General features: G+C 32.5%; 2 protein-coding genes across 5 annotated transcripts in view; both read left to right on the top strand.

The window, feature by feature from the left end:
* Nucleotides 1–18,255, top strand: part of Syt7 (Synaptotagmin 7) — a 233,725-nt gene that overhangs the window by 85,749 nt on the left and 129,721 nt on the right. The window lies entirely within an intron of this gene.
* Nucleotides 1–18,255, top strand: part of LOC145725871 (uncharacterized) — a 211,107-nt gene that overhangs the window by 122,020 nt on the left and 70,832 nt on the right. The gene's annotated exons all lie outside the window — the stretch shown is intronic.

The following is an 18,255-nucleotide window of genomic DNA, read 5'->3' as shown; positions in this document are numbered from 1 at the left end:
TAATAAATATTATTAACCCGTTAAACAACTTTTTTTCTCTGAAAATAATGATTTTAATAACGTTTGTCAAAATGTGCGTATATCGAGAATACAATTTCCCATTTGACCTGCCTGACAAAGTTCATTAACCTTATGCCCTATATACACGCATTTTGCCTATGTTTACCTGGATGCAGCTTCCTTGTGCATCCCCGGAAAATTTCCAATTTCCTCCGATTTTAAAATGTCTCGGTTTAAACGAGGTCACATTTTTGTTTACCTAGTTGGTAAAATGTTAACGACCTGTTGCAACGTTGCGCATCGGTTTATTGGTGTCCATTTACGTTGCAAAAGTGCTGATGTTGACCTTTTACCCCTGAAAAAATTGGGATTCCGCGTGAAGGATTTCTGTCTAGACTTCAATCGTAAATCAATCACCAAGTGACTTATTAGATCAGTCTCCCATACAGAGAAGAAATGTAAAAAATTAGGATATTAGATTGATTTTGTTTTATTTGCTCAAAACATTTGAAAAGTTTAAAATAAGAGAGACTGGTAAATGGTAAAATCGGTTGTAGTACGTTTGAATAGAATTAGTTAGTCCAAAGAGTACAAAAAAAAACATAATAAAATAACAAAATACAAATATTTTCAGACATTCTGCAAACATTTGGCAACTATGCTTCTTGTATTCGCCACTCATTTTAGTTAAGCGTAAACAGAGTTTAAAGTGCAACGTTGCCATTTTTTGATGAAACAGCCTTGAGTTATAAAGAATAACTCTACTTAAAACTGTTTCAAACTATGAAATTAAAAAAAAACTTTTAATTGACTTTTTTCAACATTTTGAACACATTTGGCAACTGCACTTGTGCTTAACATAACCGGATAGAGATATCAAAATGCAACGTTGCCAGTGGATAATTGTCGACTACCATTTTCTCAGATCAAGTAACTGAAAGTTTCAAATTAACGAGGTTATAAAGTATTTACAATAATATGTACGAAGTTTCTTTTTTTTTTTTAATGAGGGTAAACAGGGCTCCAAATGCTCCGTTGCCATTTTTTTCGTTTGCTGATAACCCAAAGTTATGTTGTTTGTTTCATACTATAAAACTTCTAAAATATTTAATTTTACGATATAACTATCTTTGGTATCAAGTTTTGAGTTGAAATTGAGTTTTGACTGAGATAAATTTGGTAGTCCTACTTTTATGTATTTAGCATGGGTTTTAAAATACAATGTTGCCAATTTTCCAATCAAAAACCCAAAGTGAACCTAATTAATGTGTGCCCACATCTCCAAAGTGTCATCTTTGGGTGACATTTGAAGACACTTTTCACACGTTTTGCGTTTACGATAGAGAACTAAATATACAATGTTGCCATTTTAGCAAGTTGCTTCAAGCCCAAAATTAATAATGTTATACGTACGAGAAAGATGTGCTAAATATCCGTTAATTTGGCAACCGGGCTTTTTATGTGGTGTTACAATGCAACGTTGCCAATTTTCCAGGTCGATAAAACCGCAAATCTAACCAGTGTATAATTAACAATGTTGTATTATTAATAATGTATTATAATATAGTATTATTAATAATGTAGTCGTGAAATTGTTAATGATGGTAAAATGGAATAAAAAAACGTTGCCAATTGTTTGTTGGACCCTCAAAGTAAACACCATCAACAAATTAGAAGCGTTCGAGATGTGGTTGTACCGCAGAATCCTCAAAATACCCTGGACAGCAAGAATAACAAATGAAGATGTGCTAGCATCTGTAAACAAAGAGCGAGAGTTGTTCACCACCATCAAAAAGAGGAAAACTGCATACCTAGGGCACGTCATGAGGAACGAAAAATATAAATACTTGCAATTGATAATTGAGGGTAAGATAGAGGGTCGGAGAGGAGTAGGAAGGAAAAAGATGTCTTGGCTACGGAATATTAGACATTGGACGGGAATGCACAACATACAGACACTGATTCACACCGCTGGGAACAGGGATGAAATGAAGAATGTAGTCGCAAACATCCGTTAACGGATAGCATGACAAGAAGAAGAATTGTTTGTTCCCAAATTTAATATCTTTATTTTTTCAGCTTGTAATTATTAAATAACTTGATTTTCCCTTTAAAAAAACATTCTGTTTATATTTTTTCATTATAATTTTCACTAGAATCACTGATTGCTAACAAATAATCTTTATTAAACTAAATACAGAATACACACAGAGACATAGTAAAGATAAAGCAGAATTGTTGCCCTAACTTTTGGAATATTTCAAAATTACAGCAGTATTGATGATACTAAAAAAATAAAACTCTGATAGCATGTGCCTTAAAAAGGAAGAGTTATGCTGAGATATGCTTATATGGCATATTTAATCATACTTTATATGTCACAGCGAACTCACCCGGTATATTCTGAAAAAAACATGTGTAAAACAAACAAAACACATACAGACAGCTCAAAAACTATTGCACTGGTTGAAAGATTGTGATATTTTTTAAATAGATTTTTTTTTTTTAATTTTGCATAACCTTGCTGAAATGCTTTGCATATACAATACTACAAATTTAAAGTAAGATTACAAATACTAGAAAAAAGGTGAGTTAAACTGAGAAACTTATAAGTACCATCGCAGTTAATGGATTTGATTAAATTTTTGTATCATCAATATCAACCATTGCAATATTTATGGAAAAATACAATACAAAATGAAAGAAGAGACTTTTTTGGGCAATTTACATGGCAGATTGAATTTCATCCGAATATGCACTGCTAATCTGTTTTCTTCAAATGATATAAAGCGTTTTTAGTAATTAATTTTTTACAGTCTTTGTCCTACAATACCGATTCACTATGGTATTAACTACTGAACACACATTCCGCGTACAAAAGACGTACATTTTTTAGGGATTTCGAAATGAACAAAGAGCAAAACAAGGTTTCATTGATTCCCTATTACGTAAATCGAGCGAGCTTTAGTAAAAAATGGAAGGTTCCAACTTTTGCTTACAATTTATTGAAAACAATTTTTCGTTCTTGAAAGGACAATTTGTGATTCTTTTGAAATAAATTTTGTGATTATGGTCACCAGAATATATTGAAAACTTCTTAATCTGATACAGAGGCAAACGATATCATATTTTGTTTTATACAGGGTTTTTCAATAAAAAGTAGCCACCCTAAATATCTTCCAAAATAATTTCTCTGTTAAAAAATGCTAAGACACGTCAACAAAGATTGAAAGGGGGACATCTTTTTACGTAGGATTTGAATTTCTGCCATCAGCCCCTTTGCCGCCATAACCACCCCCACTAAGTTTTGAAATGGCACCATACCCTGTGTGGCACATCGTTCGAAAGGGTATTTCATAAGGAATTAATTGCACTATTTTATTTGTACATTTGCTTTGAATTGAGACCAAAAAAAATAAAAAATACGTTTTGTGTTTATTTTTTGTTAACTGCAGAAATAATAGCAAATAGCGGTTATCATTTAATTAATGGCTCAAAATAACCTTTTTCTAATTTTGGCATATAAAGTGACACTTTTCAAAACTGATTAGAGTGACACAACGTTTTACTTTATGTAACTAGTTACGAACGAAAGTATCACTTTATGTAACTAGTTCTGTTCTCTTCTTCTCTGGTACTCATTCAAATTGTAGGACCTCGCTGCGCTCGCCCTACAAACATTCATTCGTTACACAAAATCGATCTTTTCGTAACTGGTTACATAAATAGCTATTTAACTTCCATACAATAATACAAGCCACTTTGGAACTAAGGTCTGCAATATTGGCCGGCTGTGTTGCATAGACTTTAGATTTTAAATGCCCCCATAGAAAAAAGTCCAACGGAGTGAGGTCGGGTGATCTCGCAGGCCATTCCATGGGACCACGTCTACGAATCCATCTTCCAGGAAATCGATTGTTCAGATATTCTCGAACGGAAAGTGAATAGTGTGGAGGTGCACTGTCTTGTAGGAAAATTAGTTGATTTTCAAATAAATTTTCATCATTTTCTAGTAGCTCTGTTATGGTCGGATCAACAGTGGTGTCAAGAAGCTCAAGATAAGTAGCGCTATTCAAATTACCGTAAATAAAAAACGGACCAACGATGTGGTCTCCTAAAATACCTGCCCAAACATTAAGTTTTTCTGGATATTGGGTATGGGTTTCCCTAAACCAATGTGGATTCGTGTCTGACCAATACCTACAGTTATGCCTGTTCACTTCTCCATTCAAAAAAAAAAACATACACTCATCACCTAAGCAAATATTGTACAACAAGTTCACGTTGTTTGTCAGATTAGTAGACATAATTTCACAAAATTGTAGTCTTCTATCAAGTCATCTTCGTATAATTCCTGAACCAATTTTACCTTGTATGGATGAAAATTGTATTTTTTAAAAATTTTCCATACACTGCTTGTCGAAACACCCGATGCATGGGAAATTTGATTTAAAGACTGATTATTATCCATTGCAACGTGTCCCAAAACAGCAACTTCAATTGATTCATTAATAATTTGTCTTTCAGGTTAATGTTTTTTGTTTGTCACTGAACCAGTTTCCATGAATTTTTGCCTCAACTTTAAGACATACTGATGACCAATTAATTTACCTGGATGAAAAATGTACAATTTCTATTCTTTCGGCAGTCGTGTAAACCATATTGACAATGTTCCTTCAAAACGAACTTACAAGTTGACCGACTGAGGCAAAAACGTGGAATGGAAAACAGGTATTCGGTAGTGTTATCAGCAGTTTGACAAAAATAACAAAAAAATGTTTTTATTTTTTTTGGTCTCAATTCAAAGCAAATGTACAAATAAAATAGTGCAATTAATTCCTTATGAAATACCCTTTCGAACGATGTGCCACACAGGGTATGGTGCCATTTGAAAACTTAGTGGGGGTGGCTATGGCGGCAAAGGGGCTGATGGCAGAAATTCAAATCCTACGTAAAAAGATGTCCCCCTTGCAATCTTTGTTGACGTGTCTTAGCATTTTTTAACAGAGAAATTATTTTGGAAGATATTCAGGGTGGCTACTTTTCATTGAAAAACCCTGTATAATACTTGAAACTATATGTTGAGAGAGACTTCGTATTTAACTTCTAATGAAACTCAAACATTATGCATTCGAGCTTAGTATGCATACAACACTAAATTAAATTATTCCATCGTCTGTACTAATTACCTGAAGACGTGTCGTTTAAACTTCCTCAGCTTAAGATGGTTGTTTGTGTACTAAACTGAAGGATCGTGATAAAGCGAATGTAGACTAGTTTATGAACAAGTTACATCACTACATTCAGACCACCACCTGTAATAAGCCGCATTGTTTGAGTTGGGAGTAAAGTGGAAAGCAGTTAACGACTTGCGTTCAAGCCTCAATCTTTCCGTGACTGCACTTTAATCCGCTTTAATTAAAGCCAAAAACCAAAAATCCAAGGGCAAAAAGGATGCCAAGGCTAATAAACCTTGTGGAGCTTTTATGATAGTACAGCGATATAATTGGAGCATCGTAGTTGTCGGAATTAAAAAAAAAAGTTTCTTATTTTTGTCATAAACGACTGTCAAAATTCAAGACTTGTAAGGGTACCTTCTCTTCTACGTAAAAACACAATTTCAAATTCAATTTTTCGTATGAACGGGCACACGTTCAAAAACTTGGCTTTTATTTCCGTGATTAAGAGAATACGTGTTTCCGGCAAGTTTGAGTGAAGAAACGCGCCCCCTAGGCCCTAAGGCAAACTGAAAATTCCGGTCATAATCACTTTCGTAAGTTAATTCCGATATTCGGGCTTATTCTCTTCACGTGCCCCTCGAGTTACGTTCGGGGAAAAACTTGGGCAAATCTCGGAAAGTTTAGTAATTTTGTTTTGCGATAGTAATTTGCTTAAAGTTGATGCGAATTATTATTGTTGTTACCAAACATTCAATGGTTTTGATAGGGAGCTTTATTGCTGAGTAGCAGAGAAAAAAAGAGGAAGTTTTAGCATGAAATCGTGTGGAAAGCAATAAATTTCAGTGAGTTGGATCCTAGCCAGACGTCTTTTTCGGAACAATTACAGTGGGGAAATAAAGCGTATTAGAACGGTTATTGAATTGTTTTTTAGTTACGACACCATAATGGTTTTGCCATAACAGGATCGTTTTTGGATATTTACAACCAGAGTGAATATTTGATATGATAAAGCCGCATTGTTTAAATTTTAGTTCGTAAACTTGCCTCATTACTATTTATCATAGTAATATCGAGAAAACAAGGTAACGGCTTCGTGCTATGCAAGGTAATTAAAAGCTTCAGCTTCTGGAAGTGTTGTTTGCACGTGCAGTGCTCTCCAAAGTTTTGAGCCTGGTTGACCTAAGGCTAATCTAATCTAACCTTTAATAGTAGCCTTTCTATTACATTAACTCTGTGGAACTTAAAATTTGTTATTTAAAGAATAAGAAATATGTTTAAAACGGGTCACTTAAACGGTGTTTTCAAATATTCTTATAAAAAAGTTTGAAAAGCTTAATTGAGACCAACATTTGTGTTCTTCTGTCAAACTGACTGTTCTATACTTTTTTTTTTGAGGCGTATTTTTGGTTTTAATCAAAAAAATATGGTGGGGAACTTGATAGAGATGGATTTAAACAAGGCTAATAGGACATGCAAGTCAAAGTGAGATAAATAAATACATTTTGTTTCTATTCCCTTACATAGTTTTACTTATGATTTCCTATGAAAATAAAACATTGACACAGTGTTCCCAGGAATCTATTTCCTAAAGAAGCAAAGAAGAACAAACTAACCTAAAAAAAAATCAGTTAAAGAACATGTGACTGCTACAAGTATCCCAATTTGCTATTGCTTTTATTCCAATTATGCCACTTTTAAAAGGTTTCCCATTGTTCTCAGTCTCACAAGGATGTCAACCACCAATTGTATTAAATGTTTGTAATGTATTGCAATAAATACGTACAAACTTTTAAGTTTCTTCTCAAACCGCAACCACTCAATATGTAAATTTAAACATTTGCTAACTTTGAAACGGAGTTTCAGTGGCTGAATAAATATTTGTATTTCCGAAACCTGCCGGGGAAAGGCATCTTATTTGGTTCAGTCGCTCAGCTGTACACTTTTTCTTTTAGAATTTTTCTAGTTGAATATTCACGTTCAGTATAAATTGAAAATTTGGCTTCTGGCTATCCTCCGGTTGAATTATGAGTTCAAATACAGTCAGTGACCTAATAAAAATTCCACTTTTAATGGGTTCAAGAGGAGAATAAAATCCCGCACCCTCAAAAAACGGAAATAATGGTGCGTGTAAATCCGAGTACACTACAGTGCAAAATAAATTAAGGGATAAAGTAGCATCAGAAGTACAAGGACCTTTTGCACTAGATTTATGGACAAAAGCAACATGTTTAATTACGGTACCGATGCGATTTTCAATATCCTCACCACCATGTCTGTATAGCATTTTCGAAAACAAAGAGGCGTTGATAAAATGGATTATCTTGTTTGTGAAGGTATGGCAAACAAACGTTTATTTACCGACCGAAGAGCTTGTTAAAAGATAAATTGTAGCAAGTTTCGTTATTTACTTCCCCAGTTATTGGGACGACCTAATCATATCAACGTCGCTAAATTGTTTTCGCCATACGTGTGGAAACAACGCAGAAAAAGAGAAAACTGTCATATCTATATTTATTATTCTGCTTATCAAATAATATTTATACAAATATTTTGGTTCAAGAACCTTTTTAATAATGTTGCAATAATATTATTAGTTTCAAATGGCAGATAATAATAATTGTTTTAGCTAAGTTGGTTATAAAATCCAATACCTCCAAGAGACTTTAGAACTTTTTCTTTTTTAAAAGTACATACATAATAATAATACAATTACTGATAAAAGGTTTTTTGCGTAAAATGTAAAACACTATTATGGTCTTCTTATAAACTGTTTTTCTTTTATAGGTTTTTTACATTTATTTTTTATTGAATATTTTAGTTTAATCGTTGCACAAGCCGGAGAAAAAAGTCTGTTTTTCTAAAATTTTATTTTATAACCACGATTTTTCTTACACGTGCAATACAGATTGTTTCATAGTTTCTATTTCATTACTGTAGGATTAAAATTCTTTATAAAAGTAAAGCTTTAAGAGCTTACCTAACTTTTCTTGAATAAATATTACGAAATTAAACCTTACGGTTGTCTGAAATGTGATAATATATTGGAAAAGAGATTCAGAATTTGAACAAAAGTTTGTACATTTTTAAATTTAGGATTAGAATAACAGTGGTGGTGTTTCGAGACCAGTACAAAGATACAAAATAATAATTATTACGCAGAATTTTGATTAAAGAATAATTTGTTGTATTATGTATGCTGATGATATAGGTATTGGCGATATAATAATAATGATGTAATAAGGTCGAAATTGGCACCAAACTCAGGCGATTTATATCCTTGTTTATTTTTTTCTAGATTTCTATAGTATTTAGAACTTTCACTTTGACTTTGAAATCCTCATTACTTAGGGTAGTTTAAGAAAAAATAAATAACATATTGTATATATTATTAAATGCACTTTTTTTCTTATAAATTGCTTATTAAGTTATTAAGTCATTTGAGAGACCATTTTGAACATTTGTTGAAAACAAAAGATGAAAATCTTGTGCAATTTCAAGAGATCGATATTTTAAAGTAAGTTGTGTTTAAAGCTCCATAGAGGCAAATGAGATGTTAAGGAACACCTTAATACTTTGCTTTTGTCACGTGACAGCTATCATAACTGTCAAAACTCACTCACCAGTGACTTAAAACTCTTGAAAGTATAAAATGCCAAATAAATGTGTTTCTTTGAGGAATTGCACTGTAAATTGTGTTTACAGCTCCATGGAGCCAAATTTGACAGTTCTGACTTTAAAAAGCAGTTTTATACTTTTTTTACAACACGCGACAGCTGTCATAACTGTCAAAACCCTGACCTAAAATTAAAAAATTAGAAATATAGTGCTAGTTTGAAGAATTACAATGTAAGTTGTGTTTAAAGCTCCATGAAGACAAATTTGACAGATGGGATGTTAAGGAACACCCTAATACTTTGCTTGCGTCACATGACGGCTGTAATAACTGTCAAAACTCACTCACCAGTGACTTGAAAGTATAAAATATCAAGTGGATGTGTTGGTTTGAGGAATTGCACTGAAAGTTGTGTTTACAGCTCCTAGGAGCCAAATTTGGCAGTTCTGACTTAAAATATACTTTTTATACTATTTTTTTTATCGCGTGATAACACTGTCATAACTGTCAAAACCTCGGTCTAAACTCATTTACCAGTAACTTGAAACTAATAACTTAGAAATAGTTACTAATTTGAGGAATTACACTGTAAGTTAAGTTTAAAGCTTCTTGGAGGTAAATTTGACAGTTGGGATGTTAAGGAACACTTTAATACTTTGCTCACTCACTGACCAGTGACCTGAAAGTATAAAATGCCAAATGGATGTGTTTCTTTGAGGATTTGCACTGTAAGTTCTGTTTATAGCTCTATAGAGCCAAATTTGTCAGTTCTGACGTTAAGTGGTGCTATTTTGAATTGGTAATTTGTCTCAGAGCTGCGTGACTTTTGACAGCTGTCAGATGACGTAAAAAACATATCAAAAGTGTCTGTTAATGTCACAACTGTTAAATTTACCTCTAGGGAGCTATAAATACAACTTGCAATACAATTGATCAAAGAAATACAACTAATCTGCGTATTCCAGTTGTATGTTAGCACTGAAATATTTTTGACCGTTGACAGCTATCAGGTGACGTAAGAAACGTATCGAAGTGTCACTTAGCCTCACAAATGTCAATTTTGGGGCTTTATTGAAATAAAAAAACAAGGTACAACTGTTTTTCATTTGATAATTTCTTCTCATTGCTGAATGAGTTTTAATAGTTATAACAAGTATCACGTGACTATAAGCCGCGCTATAAAGTGTCATAATACCCCGTAACTAGTGTTTTTTAACCATGCACTTCTGCTTATATTCAGTTTGTCTAAAATACCATGTATCAATGAGAATCTTAGAAACGATAAGAGATACAGAGTAAGCAGATTTTGCCGTTTTAGGAGCTTTTTAATGTTTCGTTTGCAGCGTATCCAAATAGCCTCTAGTTGTCTATATTTCGTTGGAAAACTACAATCGAAACTTGCAGTTGACCTGAATTATTGTATTTGTTAATTATCTAGTAAAAGTTTAAAAATGTGTTCTTTTAAGTGTTACATGACGATATCTAAAAAACTTCCTATAAAAGTTTGTAATAATGATAGATAGGAGGACATACAAGAATCACTCAATTACTAGATGAGTATTTTATTTAATAATGGTTCTATTGTAAAGTTTATATTAGCAAAAACTGTAGTTTTTTCGAATAATGTCATATTCACTTAATTGTTGTATACCCTCTTTGTGTTATTGAAAGTTATCTAAGAATTTTCCAAACCAATTAAGTTAAAAATCAGTCTAAAACCACCCTGTATAGCTATACAGTAACAGTATTAAACAATCAATTTATTTACTAACAAATTATTATTAAGTTGTCCTAGGGCTAGTACTTTCAGTTCAGAATAATTTTACTCCAAAGATAATTTCTATAGAAACTGTCAAATCAGACGCTACTATTGGACAATTCCGTAATTTTTATAGAAATTATTCTAAAAATAAATTAATCCGGAGGTAAAAGTACCTACCCTTAGTAAGTAAGATTAGAGTCTGTATTTAATAATTTCCAATTAAACAGTCCAAAATTTGATTATTTTGTCAGTTACAGAGTGATTTTAGGGCATTTTAGCGAGAAGTTGCCCTATATGTAGTGTGTATTTCAACATTAGCCACTTGGCAACCCTGTTTTTTAAAATAACATAAACTGACAGCAGAAGCTAAAGTTTTACTAGAAGTTTTTTTAATGGGATGTATGATTAAATAGATCACTCAAATTGTGTTCAGGTGGTTTGCTTCTACAGGGTGGCCCGTCAAAAAAGTACCGCAAACGTACCTAACCTAATCTTGCTAATGCAAATTGGTATTGGTTGTTATTGGTAGTTATTGGCAAATTTATAGATTTTGCTACCAACTTGAATGTTGTGCAAGGAAAATTAAAATGTCGATATGGTTCAAATTCGCCTTTACAAAAATTACTTTATTAATGCAATATGCCTTTGCATTTGCAATAGATTTTATACGAAAATCGAACTTATTGAACAAAATTATGAATTGTGCTACTGGGTCCAGTGATACCTCATTAGAAGGCGCTTTTATTGTATAGTGCTGTTTAGTTTTTGAAAATGAACTAAATTTTAGAAAATATACAAAAAATGCAAAATGTGATTCAATTTTACTTTAAAACTTATTTATTTGAAATTTGTTAAACAGTTCTTTTCCACTTTGTAATGCCTTGCCGCTACGTTTTTGATTGGCCACCATGTATGTATGTTTACTCTGTGAGTTGTCTTAAAATAAATAAAAATCTATAGAATTATCAATAGTGTGATTGGCATTATTTTTTAAATTATTTCTTGCAAAATGAGATTGAAGTGTAAACATTTTAAACGTGTAATGTAATAATGAATTTTGCTAAACCAATAAGATTTTCCCTAGCAAATATTTGTGATGGAAAATTCTATTCCTATTAATACGAAAATTTGAATCAAATTACTGAACTATACCTTATTAAATGTAATTGATGGTTAAATGAGTTCATTAAATTCATTTAAGAAAATCTGCGCAAGAACTTTCCTAATTTGGTTAGCACTGCAGATCAAATTAGTTATACTTTCAGTTAAACTTCGATCTGCAACGTAATTGCCTTTATCAGGCAGTGCAACTAAATTGTCTTGCAATTTGGTTGCCATTGAAAGTTTCCAATTTAGTTTGACCGCTTTCTTCTTCTAAATTTAAATTTAGAGCGAGTTATAATTAGTTTTTGTGTCATTATTTGCTGAATTGGTAAGTCAAATGTTGACGCCAGATTCAGTTAGAAAAGAATATGGAAAACAAGTATTATTTTTCATTAGGCAAGTCTGTTGGTTCTGCCATTTTAGTTATTTGATTGACAGCTCGATAATTAGGCTAATAATGCTAATATGCTAACGAGCCCCTCCTACTATATGACCAAGATTGATCCGTTGCTCACTTAATTTGTGTGCTTAAGTCCAACTTTTAGTTTTTTTCCAAGTCTAGAATCTCGGTCATTGTTAGCTTGATATTGCTGCCAGATGCATCGAAGGGGCGGGACTCTGATCAGCTTTAACAACGATTAAATTTCCTAAAACTCATTTATAAATTTCCAGACGTATTTTGCTCAATTTGCTGTGCGTTTAATATATTTTGACTGGCAGTTTAATCACGCGGACCGTTAAAGTAACGATGAAAAATTATCGTTCCATATCTCGGTATTTGGATGCGGTTATTATGGCACAGATTTCGTGCACCTGCCGGACTTTTGTCGTGTTATCTGCGGATTATTGATGTTTTTCCCTTATTTTGCCAAACTTTCCAGTTGTTTTCCCCGTCCGAAGATGTCAGTGTAAAAGGGTTACAGCTTTGCAAATCAATTTTCAATAAACTGACACTTTACTAAACCGATTAATTTGTTATTATAATGGACCGATAATTTATATGTCAATAAAGCGCCACGTGGCCAAGTGACGAACAGATTTGGCTGGCCTAATTAAAATGGAAACTGCTTACTACTCAGTAAAGACAAAATGGGATTTTTTGAGGTTTCAATAAATTGCCCAAGTTTCAGTGTCAAGTTTGTGGGATGGTTCAAAAGGAAAACATATTTTTGGATCGGTGGTCTAATCAATTTAAGGGTTTCCTAGAAACCCTGTATGTCAATTTTTGTGTCGTATTAACAAAGCAATATTTGTTTTTTGACGGTTGATTTAACTATGCTATTGTGCTTTTTACTTCAATTATGACATACTTGCAAATGTTCCTATAAAAGAATAGTTGTACTCCAAAGACTGGCCACATAATCAATTCTACAGGAATATCCATATTTCTTTGACAACTGACATGTTAATTTTATCGACAATGCATCTCGAGTTGAATTCAGCTTCGTCTTTGTCGGCCCGAAACGTTATTTTCTATTCTATGAGAAAATGCGATTTACACATTTTAACGTTGTTCGTTTTACCGTACGGACAAAGAGCGAACTTTCCACGATTCAGTGGAACCGTTAGAGTTGTCCTAATTTTTTTTAGTTTTGATTTTTGCTGGAAAATTTCTTAACATAAGATATTTTACTTTTACTAGTCAATAGTACGTCATTCCTAACAGAAGTTTGAATAACAAATTAGAGAAAAACATAAATTTTAAGAAAATTAAGAATGCTTGTTTAAAAATCGTTTTCGAGATATTTTCCTGTGGAAACACACATATTTTAATACCAACGCCATATTGATGATATCTAATCCAATATTAATTACTTTTCCAGGAAGTCGATAAGTCATCACATAAATCATACATGAAGTTAACATGAAAAAATATAATGTTTCTAAGAAATAGCAGGTTTGTCACTTAAGTGTCTTGGCTACTAAGTAACTTAAAATAGACAGGTGTGGTAAAACTAACAGAGAAACATTGATAATTGCATGCGCGAGTCAAAGACAGAAAACCTAAAAAAATAGGTGAAAATTTTGCGACGATGTTGACTACTGTCAAATTAATTTTGTGATTGGAACGTTCCTAACAATTCCATTTATAACCAATAACAAAATTATGTATCTAATTTAGTAGATAAATTCAGATAAGCTTCTGGCAACATTGCCCCGAAGTTTTCGCTTACTAGATTTTTTACTGGGGTGCAAGACATCGTAAGATGGGGGAGAAAAAGAAAAAGATATTGGTCAGAGGAACCTGCAAAACTAACAGATCGCGAGATCTTAAATATGAATAAGAAGAAGAATATTTTTTATTATGTAGGTTCTCTGTCTTTGTTTTGCGCATGCAATTATCAATGTTTTCCTGTCAGTTACACGGTTTTTGTATTTTCTTACACAGTTTGCCACTGCTGTAGATTGGAATTCAGCCACATTTTATGGCATAATAATGTCACAAAAAACGGTCTGATGATGTGTGCAACAATTTTGGAATTTTCTGTATATTTGGTTATTAATATCATTTCCAGGATTCTAATCGCTTAAATTGATGGATTGTGATTAACTATTGATAAAACAACATTTTTTATAATTTTGACAGGTGCCAAAAAATTATAATTCTGCAAAATAACATCTGGTAAATAAATTTGCAATATAACACTGTAATAGACCCTAAAAAGTGAAGATAGAGTTACGACATTTCAAAACGTAAAAAAATCGATTTTTAAACCGCAGTAGGGTGTAGAAGACAGTTTTCCTATTTTTATTCATCTAACCTAACCTACTTCCGGTATAACATTGCTATCCTAACCTATAACCGGAACTGCAAAACTTACAAATATTTTAGTTGTAAACATGGGCACTATCTTGTCAAATTTTCGAAATTTTCCTACTTCTACTTTTTCTTATCTCGATCGATATCTTTGGAAGTGAAACATCCTGTATATGAGACAAAAAAAAAAGCAAACGTCACAATCAAAACATTTGATTTTCTTCATATACTATATTCTTCTAACTTGATTTCGGTTTTAAAGTTTTTAATGTGTTTTTGTTCAAACATTTATCTTTGTCTATTATTAGTATACAGTTAGTGTGTAAGTTGTTTTTAAGAGACTGGAAAATAACATAACAAATTCAATTTGACTATGTCCTAACGTGTTGGCTCTATACTGAGCCCATTATCAGAGCTGAGAGAAGCAAAAACAGGGCTAATATCAGTAAAAACGGTTAAACTCATAATTTTTTTCACTAAAACAATCTTTTTGATAATAGTTTCCAAGAATTTGAAACTTTTTTCATTTAAATTGTCCTTCGTACCAAGAAGTATATGCTAATAATTATTCCTGGAAAAGCAATTTCATGGTCAGATCGTATTTGAGTAAATCTTAAACTGTCTCGTTTTGTAATAGCTTTTGTATACGGAGTGTTCCGGCATGAACTGCTGGATTATTTAAAGCTGCTTGAGGAATACGTGGGATAGGAATATGGGGACTTTTAATGGGATTTTTGTTTGCTCCTTCAATACTCTTTGGGGAGGTGTTATAAGGGTTGGTGATAAATTTTGCACAAATTTCGGTGGAACACGAACCCCAGAAAAAGTGGAAAGAAAATTAGGTTGACTTAATAATATACAGTTTTCTGTCCTACTTAACCTAATTTCTTTTATGTTGTTTCGTAGAGCAATAACGAAATTAACTGAAAGATAATTTTCTGTTATTACTAAATATTATATTGTATTTTGTAATACTTAAATGAGTTGTTTAGTTCAAATTTTTTATGCAATTAAATATTTATTGGATGATGAGCATTTTCATTAATTAGCTCATTTAGTTCAAACTTGAATTGAAACCTAATTAAGTGACTAAACGTGTGATTTCTATAAAATTTTTATGTGATGGTATCAGAAAAATATGAATAAACAATGGTAGTGTATTCTAAGGACATTCGGAAAAATTGTTAAATTGCTTCGCTTAATTTTGTTTTGTTTTGTTTCTACATCACGAACAAGATTCTAAGTTAGAAAATACGTGGAAAATATTGTTGTATAATTTTACAGTTTCAAGAAAAATAAATGTTATTCCAAATATATTACTTGAAAGAAAGAAAGTTTTAGTAAAATTTAACAAAGTATTATAATGAGATCATTTGGACACAAGTTAAGTAAGGATTTTCACTAAAATAACATTCAAGAATGGAATTTCATTGTTTTTGATTAGTAATGGAAAAGTTGTTTAGAACTAAAGTAGATTAGCATAATTTTCAGTACAAAATTACTAACCCTAAAAAAAGCAATTTAAACTTAAATTTTCTGCATTGCTTTACTTATTCTCGTATTGCTGTTTCAAAAGAAAAATGGACAATATTCCGGCTCGGTAAGCCTACACGTGTACGCTTCATCCAACCTTAAAACATTAAAAACTGTAACACTTAAAAGCCCTTTCACATAAACAAAAGTAATCAGTGATTTGTGGGGAAAAGATAAAGACCCAGTTATAATGACGAGACTTTCTCGTAAGCGCTACTAGTAGCGTTACAATAGCTGTAATTTTCATAAAATATCATCCCCAATTAAAGTAATGGCTCGTCCTATCTTTTGCAGGCTTTTCTAAAGGGTGCAATCCGTAATTTGTTGAAAAATCCCCGTTCGACCTGGTGAAATACGTTTCTAATTACCTGCAGCTGAATAGCAAACAGGAATTGATTTCACCGCTTATTTTTCTAGTTTTCACTCTATACGTCACAAGAAAAACAGCCTGTAGAGAGTGTTTAGTCTTGAATTTCCAACATGGAAAATCAATTAAATTTTACTGTGAATATTTGCTTTCAATATGGCCGTGGAACTAGCGGAACAAAGCTTTGCACTATTCCGAACCAATTTTGAATTCCATTAATTCTCAGCTTATTTTCTTAACTTATACTTTGACGGACAAACTGGTTTAGGTTAACAAACTGTTTAGGAAAGTTGATTCTAAGGTCAAGTTCTTAGTTAAATAAATGTCCAACGTCAAAAGGTATATGAATCGTAAAATATATTATAAATAAAAATGCATTGAAAATGGCAACAGAATGATTATGCCAAATCTTTCATAAAAATTCCATAAGGAATCTTCCTAGGAATGGAGACCTTCAGTTATGTTTTGATACTGGGTGTGCACGGTGTAGAATCTAGGATTCAACAGAAACCAGACTAGACATTCAATATGATAAATTGTAGGTAATTCCGCAGAGATATTTTCTGTTGCAACACAACAAAAACAAATTATCTAGGACATACGCAAATCTAATTAAAGTTCAGTCACATAAACAGAAAATGTACTTATTTTCCTGACTACTGAATAACCAATAATCATAATAAAGTAAGTAAAAAGTCACACACGTGTATTTCTGCCTCTCCCATGACCCTCTTGCCTTATAATTTTCTATTCGTTTGATGCCCTGATAATTTATTAAGTTCTGGCCAAATAAAGTGGAGTATATCGCTTTCCCAAAACCGGATGCGGGGAAAGCATTGATTTATCACTGTCTCAGAATAGCTTCTTCGAAATTGGCCCTTGACACTGCAAAACCGCAGGTTTGAAACTTTGTTCTAATTTTCCCAATTCCATTTACTATACGCGTTTTACCGAAAGACGCCTTAATGGGGTTCAACGTGTTGCTGAAGTATCGATAACGTCTCGGTTATCGATAGTTCGGCAACATGTCAAATGCCGTTAAGGTGAAGCTGAATAGAATTCTTTACGGTTCGATTGCCAACGGGTTTGAAAAGGTCAAAGAAAATGTGGTCTTAATGGTTTAGGGGGTCAGTTACGTGTTTGGTGCTTGGGAACTTTGCAGATGCTCTCTTAATCTGGTTACGAGAAAGATGTTGGGCGAAACAACGATTCGTGTAATTGAAGCTTTTGGTAGTAAAGCACCATCTAATCAGATTTAAATGCAGTTGAAATCTTTATCCGTTATGGTTGTTAGCTGACATTTGTTTTTGTTGTTGCATCTTTTTCAAATTAAGTCTCTAAAACTTATCATTTACATTAATAGGGCCAAACCATATCAGTGTCCAATGCAACTGGGAAGTAAATAAATTTTTAATTTTACAAAACCTTATTTACCTATTTGTTTATATTATCATAATACTTTAATAAGTTTAAAGTTTAACATATTACTTACATGGTAAGAAAAACGTGGAGTTTAAGACTTACGTGGAAAATTAAAGACTAACTGTTTTTCTAGAAAGATATGTTTAAGAGAAAAAATCTATACGGGGTGTTCCAAAATTAAGACAGTTGTTAGAAGAGAAGAATAACTATAAGTTTGGTACAGTGAGATTTTTCTGCAACACAGTTACGAATGTATTACAGCACAGACAATATTCTCTGCATTGTCCTGTCGAGATTCTGGAATTTTCAAGTGGCTTCTAATACTCTTAAGTGCCTTTTGGCACTTTAAAGTGATGTTTAAGAGGCTTTGAGCACTTCCAAGTGGAGTTCTAGACACTTCTGGCAGTATCAAGTGACGTTTAAGAGGCTTTTAGCACTTTTAAGTAAAATTCCGGAGGCTTCTGGCACTTTCAAGTCACTTGGAATACTCTCAAATGGCGTTTGACACTTTAAAGT

This window comes from Ips typographus, linkage group LG3 (genome assembly GCF_016097725.1).
Source record: "Ips typographus isolate SLU linkage group LG3, UJ_Ityp_2.0, whole genome shotgun sequence".
Lineage (NCBI taxonomy): Eukaryota > Metazoa > Arthropoda > Insecta > Coleoptera > Curculionidae > Ips > Ips typographus.
The sequence above is the reverse complement of the archived record's forward strand: the minus strand, read 5'-3'. Positions and strand labels throughout refer to the sequence as shown.